At 43.0% G+C, this 9,238-nt stretch overlaps 1 long non-coding RNA gene across 1 annotated transcript; it reads right to left on the bottom strand.

The window, feature by feature from the left end:
• Positions 1 to 4,581: 4,581 nt before the first annotated feature.
• Positions 4,582 to 6,695, bottom strand: LOC103652971 (uncharacterized). Its single transcript, XR_565169.1, has 2 exons — positions 6,388 to 6,695; positions 4,582 to 5,027 (listed from the first exon to the last, which is right to left on the bottom strand). It is a non-coding gene; the product is annotated as an uncharacterized lncRNA (long non-coding RNA).
• Between the last annotated feature and the right edge of the window lie 2,543 nt (positions 6,696 to 9,238).

The raw sequence follows: 9,238 nt of genomic DNA on the forward strand, positions 1-9,238 counted from the left end.
CCTTGGGTTTCGGACTTTTCCTGCAAAAAGAACACCCAAGTGAAGCGGGAAAAGTCATCAACAATAACTAAACCATACTTACTTCCTCCTATGCTCAGATAGGCGACGGGTCCAAAAAGGTCCATATGCAGCATCTCCAAGGGTCTTGATGTCGTCATCACATTTTTGGTGTGATGAGAGCCTCCCACCTGTTTCCCTGCTTGACAAGCTGCACAAGGTCTATCTTTTTCGAATTGAACATTAGTTAGACCTATCACGTGTTCTCCCTTTAGAAGCTTGTGAAGGTTCTTCATCCCCACATGTGCTAAGCGGCGATGCCACAGCCAGCCCATGCTAGTCTTAGCTATTAAGCATGCATCTAGACCGGCCTCTTCTTTTGCAAAATCAACTAAATAAAGTTTGCCGTCTAATACACCCTTAAAAGCTAGTGAACCATCACTTCTTCTAAAGACAGACACATCTACATTTGTAAATAGACAATTATACCCCATATGACATAATTGACTCACAGATAGCAGATTATATCCAAGAGACTCAACTAAAAACACATTAGATATGGAGTGCTCATTAAAAATTGCAATTTTACCTAAACCTTTTACCTTGCCTTGATTCCCATCACCGAATATAATTGAATCTTGGGAATCTTTATTCTTGACGTAGGAGGTGAACATCTTCTTCTCCCCCGTCATATGGTTTGTGCATCCGCTGTCGATAATCCAGCTTGAACCCCCGGATGCATAAACCTGCAAGGCAAATTTAGGCTTGGGACTTAGGTACCCAACTCTTGTTGGGTCCTACAAGGTTAGTCACAATTTCCTTAGGGACCCAAATGCAAGTTTTATCACCTTTGCATTTTGCCCCTAACTTCCTAGCAATTACTTTTCTATCCTTTCTACAAATTGCAAATGAAGTATTCAAAGCACAATAAATTGTAGAAGGTTCATTCACTACTTTCCTAGGAGCATGAATAACATTCTTTCTAGGCACATAATGAATAGCATTTCTCCTAGACATATTTCTACCATGCATAACATGAGAACTAGAAGCAGTCATAGCATAAGAGTCATAAGCATGTGAATCAAACACATCATGACCTCTAAAAGCATTTCTAGAATATCTCCTATCATAGTACATAAAAGCATGGTTCTTTTGCACATTACTAGCCATAGGGGCCTTCCCTTTCTCCTTGGCGAGAATGGGAGCCTTATGGCTTGTTAAGTTCTTAGCTTCTCTCTTGAAGCCAAGTCCATCCTTAATTGAGGGGTGTCTACCAATTGTGTAGGCATCCCTTGCAAATTTTAGCTTATCAAAATCATTCTTGCTAGTCTTAAGTTGAGCATTAAGACTAGCCAGTTCATCATTAAGCTTGGAAATTGAAACTAGGTGTTCACTACAAGCATCAATGTCAAAATCTTTACACCTAGTACAAATTTCAACATGTTCTACACAAGAATTGGATTTATTTGCTACTTCTAATTTAGCATTTAAATCATTGTTGACACCTTTCAAAGTAGAAATGGTTTCATGACAAGTAGATAGTTCAAAAGAAAGCATTTCATTTCTTTTAACTTCTAAAGTATAGGATTTTTGTGCCTCAACAAATTTATCATGCTCTTCATACAACAAATCCTCTTGCTTTTCTAAAAGTATATTCTTTTCATTCAAGGCATCAATTAATTCATTAATTTTGTCTATCTTAGATCTATCTAAGCCCTTGAACAAACATGAATAATCTACTTCATCCTCATCACTAGATTCGTCCTCACTTGAAGAAGCATAGGTAGAGTTGCGAGTACATACCTTCTTCTCCCTTGCCATAAGGCATGTGTAACGCTCGTTGGGGAAGAGGGTTGATTTGTTGAAGGCGGTGGCGGCGAGTCCTTCATTGTCGGAGTCGGACGAGGAGCAATCCGAGTCCCACTCCTTGCCTAGATGCGCCTCGCCCTTTGCCTTCTTGTAATGCTTCTTCTTTTCCCTCTTGTTTCCCTTTTCCTGGTCACTATCATTATCGGGACAGTTAGCAATAAAATGACCAAGCTTACCACATTTGAAGCATGATCGCTTCCCCTTGGTCTTAGTCTTGCTCGGCTGTCCATTGCGACCCTTTAGCACCGTCTTGAATCTCTTGATAATGAGGGCCATTTCTTCTTCATTAAGACCGGCCGCCTCAATTTGCGCCACCTTGCTGGGTAGCGCCTCCTTGTTCCCTGTGGCTTTGAGAGCAAAAGGTTGCGGCTCGTTGATCGGTCCATTCAAGGCGTCGTCCACATACCTTGCCTCCTTGATCATCATTCGCCCGCTGACGAATTTTCCTAGGACTTCTTCGGGCGACATTTTGGTGTACCTGGGATTCTCACGAATATTATTCACCAAATGAGGATCAAGAACGGTAAAGGACCTGAGCATTAGTCGGACGACGTCGTGGTCCGTCCATCGCGTGCTTCCGTAGCTCCTTATTTTGTTGATAAGGGTCTTGAGCCGGTTGTATGTCTGAGTTGGCTCCTCGCCCCTTATCATCGCGAACCGTCCAAGCTCGCCCTCCACCAACTCCATTTTGGTGAGCAAGGTAGCGTCATTTCCCTCATGAGAGATCTTGAGGGTATCCCAGATTTGCTTGGCGTTATCCAAGCCACTCACTTTATTATATTCATCCCTGCACAATGAGGCTAGAAGAACAGTAGTAGCTTGTGCATTCTTATGGATTTGCTCATTAATGAATATAGGACTATCCGAACTATTAAAGTGCATTCCACTATCTACAATCTCCCATATGCTAGGATGGAGAGAGAATAGGTGACTACGCATTTTGTGGCTCCAAAATCCGTAGTCCTCCCCATCAAAGTGTGGGGGCTTGCCGAGTGGAATAGAAAGCAAATGTGAATTTGAACTTTGCGGAATACGAGAGTAGTCAAAAGAAAAGTTAGAATTAACCGGTTTCCTTTGTTTGTCGTGGTCGTCGTCCTTTTGGGAAGAAGAGGACTCATCGCTGTCGTAGTAGACGATCTCCTTGATGCGTCTTGTCTTCTTCTTCTTCCCATCTCTTCGCTTGTGGCCCGAGCCCGAGTCATTGGACTTGTCATCCCTTGGCTCGTTGACGAAGGACTCCTTCTCCTTGTCGTTGATCACAATTCCCTTCCCCTTAGGATCCATCTCTTCGGGCGGTTAGTCCCTTTCTTGAAGAGAACGGTTCTGATACCAATTGAGAGCACCTAGAGGGGGGGTGAATAGGTGATCCTGTAAAAACTTAAACTTATAGCCACAAAACTTGATTAGGCGTTAGCACAGTTTATGCCAAGTGGCTAGAGAGGAGTCAAAACACAATAACCACAAGAATCCAATCACAGAGATGACACAGTGGTTATCCCGTGGTTCGGCCAAGTACAAAACTTGCCTACTCCACGTTGTGGCGTCCCAACGGACGAGAGTTGCACTCAACTCCTCTCAAGTGATCCAATGATCAACTTGAATACCACGGTGTTCTTGCTTTTCTTTTCTCAATCCCGTTTGCGAGGAATCTCCACAACTTGGAGCCTCTCGCCCTTACAAAAGATGTTCACAGAGAATCACAGAGCAAGGGAGGGATTAGCAACTCACACACGACACAAAGATCACAGCGAATACGCACACACAAGACCCAGACTTGAGCTCAAAAGACTAGCACACTAGAACGGAGCTCAAATCACTAGAATGTCGAACAAGTGCGCGAGATTGATGTGTGAGTGATCAAGAGTGCTCAAGGAATGCTTGATTGTCTCCTCCATGCGCCTAGGGGTCCCTTTTATAGCCCCAAGGCAGCTAGGAGCCGTTGAGAGCACATCTGGAAGGCTATCCTTGCCTTCTGTCGTCGGGCGCACCGGACAGTCCGGTGCACACCGGACACTGTCCGGTGCCCGATTTATTTCCATAAACAGCGCAGCCGACCGTTGCCGACCGTTGCAGATCTGGCGCACCGGACAGTCCGGTGCACACCGGACAGTCCGGTGCTTCCTTCCGACCGTTGGCTCGGCCACGTGTCGCGCGGCGATCGCGCGGCCGACCGTTGGCCCGGCCGACCGTTGGCTCACCGGACAGTCCGGTGCACACCGGACAGTCCGGTGAATTTTAGCCGAAGTCGCCGGAGAAAAACCCGAGAGCGGCCTCTTCGGCCGAGGCAACCTGGCGCACCGGACACTGTCCGGTGCCCCACCGGACACTGTCCGGTGCACCACCGGACAGTCCGGTGCCCCAGACCGAAACAGCCCCTTGGCTGCACACAGCCAAGTCTTCTCTTCTCTTCTTCTTTCTGTTTCTAACACTTAGACAAATATATTAGTACACAAAACCAATGTACTAAGACTTAGAAACATACCTTTGTTGAAGATTTGCACTTTGTTCATCCATGGGCATTGATTTACATTTAAGCACTTGTGTTGACACTCAATCACCAAAATACTTAGAAATGGCCCAAGGGCACATTTCCCTTTCACCTTCGCCCTCATGTTATTACTTCTCCAAAGTATTAGCTTGAGGACAAAGATACTGATGAGAGACAAAGGTAAAATAGAATTGGGTAAAGTGGCAATGAATAATAGAGTACAGAACTCATCTTGAATGCCTTATCATTTTTATTTCATTTTCATTCATGTTAAACAAATGTACACATACCTTGGGCTTTTTGGCACAAAATAATACAAAGGTGTTTTGGATGCTAAGCAAAATGAAGCTAAGGCCCTTCAAAAAGGTCCGCCTAAGTAGGGCACTGTTCACCTATATATAAGAAAGTTGAATGGCATCGTAGAAAATTACATACATGTCCATGGGGTTTACACACATGATTTACAAATGATACAGGGACATTGTCGTCTTTTCCCTTTCTTTTTTGCTGCGCAAGTTTTGACTTCTTCTCCTTCGCTGGCTTGCGCTCGAAGCTTTTCTCCATTGTCGAAGTTACCAACTTCGGCTCGCACCTTCACTGCTCGCACCTTCATCTGTGGCTTCATCTGTTGTGGTGGATGTATCCTAAGCTTGAATAACTTCTTCCCTCTTAGCTTTAGCAAAAAAATCATGGAGACGACACACTTGTCAAGCATGTCACACACATCTATTATTTGAAACAATGTGGTCTTAAGGGAATAGATAGACTGAGGTGGGTTACATTCACAACACCATTAGTGACCAGGCTGCGAATGATATCAAGGCTTCCCTGGATCACTCACACTGTGCTCTCTACCATTTCGATGGGGTCCTTGTCCATTGTTGGTACTAAAAAATACCATCATAGAATAAATGCGGTCTCTAACAATTGCATTTGCATAGAGAAAATTATCTACACTACCAACTCTTGAGCATAGGTGACACTTAATATGACAAGAACATGTACGATGTGCCTAAATCAAATAGTACTATGTAGGGTGAAAGATGGTATGATTTGTGCATTCCTATATTCCAGACTCTAGCTAGGTAGTTATTTGGCTATGTTCCCAACAACATCTGTGTCCAAATTTGTATGGGGAACAAAAAAAATTGGAGGTCCATTATAAACGTTTAGCAAAGTAGTAGCCCACGTTAGATTTCGACATGGAATCTATGGTGTCGTGTGGCAGGGGCGGGCCCATGTAGAAGCAAGGGTATTCAATTGAATACCCATTATTTTCTGGCAACAAAATTTATTTATATCTATATATATTATGTTTATACACTAAAATATTGTCAAAACATAAAATAACACTACTTTACAGCTATTTTGTCCTAAACTTCGCTTTTCGCTAGTGTTTTTTATTTCCCTACCGTGTGACTAGGGATAACAATCGCGTGGTTAGGACACAAGTATATAGTTTACAAATCTATAACTACAAGACAAAATTAGATTTATACTTGTACCCATATAGGTTCGCATATATAGATATATACTAATGTCAGATACACATCGGGTAACGGGTATGGATACTGTATATTCATATCTACGAAATGTTTACCAATGGATGCCTTTATACTCATACTCGTACTCGTGGACAACAAATTATATCATATCTGTGTTCGATGGATAAAGGATAATTATCTGTTTTTCATAAATAATAAATTTAGGCTACCAAGAAAATTGTGGTCACTGAGATTCGGAATACCATCCTTGAAATCCTGGGCCCGCCCCTATCGTGCGGGTTTAGGATTATTAAGTGTGCAGTTGTAACAAAGGTGTTGTGGACACCACTGATTAATGGGGAACAAAAAAAACTGTGAAGATTTGCCTTAAATTGTAGGGCGTGCTGTCAGTTTGAAGGGAGTGGACACGGCCTCAGAGTTCATCGAAAACCCGAACGAATAAACCCCTAATTGAAAACCTTGGAAGCTTTATGGCATTCAGATCGGCGAGATTTCAAGCGAGTGAGAGGGACAACCCGGATCTGTTACCGGTGACTTGAGCGACCAATCGTCGACGATGAGCATCATGCGCTTCCCGGGAATCTCTCTCTAGCCCGATGAGGTTTACACTCTGGTCAGGCTTCCATCACATGGACAACAACACGGCCGGAGCCACAGACAGGAACTAGAGGCGACGCTCGTGCTTGAAGAAGACGAACTATTTGGAAAGCAGCGTTGGAGTGCGGGGGAGAGAGAGAACGCGGAGGAAAAGGGAGTCCACAAGCCGGCCTCCATTTTCCACGCCTGGATGCAGAGCAGAGCTCATTGGGCGGATGAATAGTGCACGCGACCGCGCATTTTGGGGATGGTGAGCGCGATGCAGTCTCTGCTGAAGTTGGTCTAATAATTCCATTCTGGCCCAATGAACCTTGGGTTGGGTTTTACAGTCCGTTTGCTGCTTCCCCCTTCCGTCGGCCCATCCGGCTCCTGAATCTTGATTTTCCCCAGCAGAGCCGTTGTGACACAGCGCCCTCTCATTTAAATCCGCAATGACACAAGTTTTGCCACACCTGTGAACAATTTAATCCACGAAATCGCAGATGTCTTTTGCTATCCTGTATGCTAGCTAGTACGAGTAACATCCCCCACCGCAGCCCGATACAGACACACACAAAGAACGAGAGTGCTTTATTGATTACTCATAGCTCTTAAGCCTGGTTATGATCTTTTTTAAGATACAGCCATCATACTGCACAATGGGCCCCAAGTCCAGGTCATCTCAAATGTGCTCTCTTCCATGTGAGCTTTTTTTTTGATAAAGGAAGATTTTATTAATAACTTCAAGCACATTACATCAAGGAGATACACGCTCTTGAAATTTCTTCCAGCCTCTGCTTAATAAGCACACAGCTTTGTAAATGAAAAAAAAAGTTTATAACCCACACACTCTAATGGTAATCAATCCGAAGACTAGACCGCCACCCATGTGCCCGGGAAAAAAAGTCCTTGGCCACCCGCACCAAGTATTGCGTAGCCTCCACAACCATAGGTCGCAACTCCGCCTTCTGTAAAACAGCCCATGTACGAAGGCAATGGGCAATGGTATGGATAACCTGCAAGGGAGAAGAATTTTTTTTCTTTTCAAAGACAATATCATTCCTGTTCAACCAAAGAGACCAACAAGTTGTAGCAGCGCCAAGTAAGATTATCTTTCTAATATTTCTATCAAAGCCACTAAGCCAGGTACCAAACAAATTAGAGACATTAAACGGTTTAGATATCCTGAAGGCCATGTGAATTAAAGCCCACGTCATACGAGCAAACCGACAATCAAAAAATAGATGTTGAATTGTCTCATCTTCATGACAAAAGCAACATGTTTTGTTTTCATGCCAGTTACGTCTCGCTAAATTATCCTTGGTAAGAATCACTCCCCTCTTGAGATACCATAAAAAGATTTTGATCTTAAGAGGGGCTTTTAAATTCCACAGTCTTTTATTTAAATTTGGTACCTCACGCCTAATCAATGCTTGATAATGTGACTTTACTGAAAATTGTCCTGACTTGGACAAGGTCCAATAGAAGGCATCCTCATCTTGTGTTAGGTGAATATTAGCGATGCGTGAAAGTAATTCATTCCACGCCACCAATCTCGACCCAAACAAAGTTCGTCTCCAATAGGTGTTAGATTGTGTTGTCGTTAGAAACTCACCAATGGTTACGTGCTTCTTTCTAGTTATACTATATAACCCAGGGTATTGGTATTTTAAAGCGTTTGATCCAAGCCATGTGTCTTCCCAGAACCTCACCTGCGATCCATTGTTAATTTTGAAGGTTCCAAAGCGAAGAAAGTCTTGCTTCACCTTCATCAAACAGGACCAAAAATGTGAGTCTCCTACTTTCCATTCAGCTCGGACAAGTGGTTTAGAGCCCAAATATTTATTTTTTAAAATTTGTTGCCAATTCCCATCTGATGTTAATAATTTAAATAGCCATTTACTTAGTAAGGCTATGTTCTTAAAATTCAAATCGTGAATCCCAAGGCCTCCTTGATCCTTAGGTTGACATAGGATACTCCATCTAACAAGGCGATATTTTCTTTTATTCTCATCACCTTGCCAGTAGAAACGAGAGCGAAAATAATCTATTTTTTAAGAACGCCTTTGGGAATCGCAAAAAAGGACATCATATACATTGGAAGGCTACTGAGCACTGAATTAATCAATGTCAATCTACCTCCAATAGAGAGAAGTTTCCCTTTCCAACTGGCAAGCCTCTTCTCCACTCGTTCTTCAATATTCCTCCGGTCAGAGTTTTGAAGCTTCTTGTAATGGATAGGTATGCCTAAATATTTTAAAGGTAGATCTCCATGTTTGCAACCAAACAAATCCAAGTAAGAGTTTAAGGAGTCTTGAGCATCCCCAAAGCAGATCAACTCACTTTTATAGAAATTTATTTTGAGTCCTGAAATTTGCTCGAAGGCACAAAGCAATAACTTCATGTTGCGAGCTTTTTCTAGGTCATCGTCCAAAAATAGGATGGTGTCGTCTGCATATTGTAGGATAGATAGGCCTCCATCAATTAAGTGAGGCACTACCCCACTGATTTGCCCTTGATCCTTAGCTCTTTTAACTAAGACCGAAAGCATGTCTGCAACAATATTAAATAGGATAGGTGACAAAGGATCCCCTTGTCTAAGACCTTTCCTAGTTTGAAAGAAATTCCCAACATCATCATTCACGTTGACTGCAACGCTGCCACCCGAAATAAATGATCTTACCCAAGAAATCCACTTGGTGGAAAATCCTTTCATCCGAAGGGCTTGGAGCAGAAAAGGCCATTTTACCTTGTCATAGGCTTTTTCGAAATCGATCTTAAAAACAACCCCACTCATTTTTTT

This window comes from Zea mays, chromosome 4, assembly GCF_902167145.1.
Source record: "Zea mays cultivar B73 chromosome 4, Zm-B73-REFERENCE-NAM-5.0, whole genome shotgun sequence".
NCBI classification, from domain to species: domain Eukaryota; kingdom Viridiplantae; phylum Streptophyta; class Magnoliopsida; order Poales; family Poaceae; genus Zea; species Zea mays.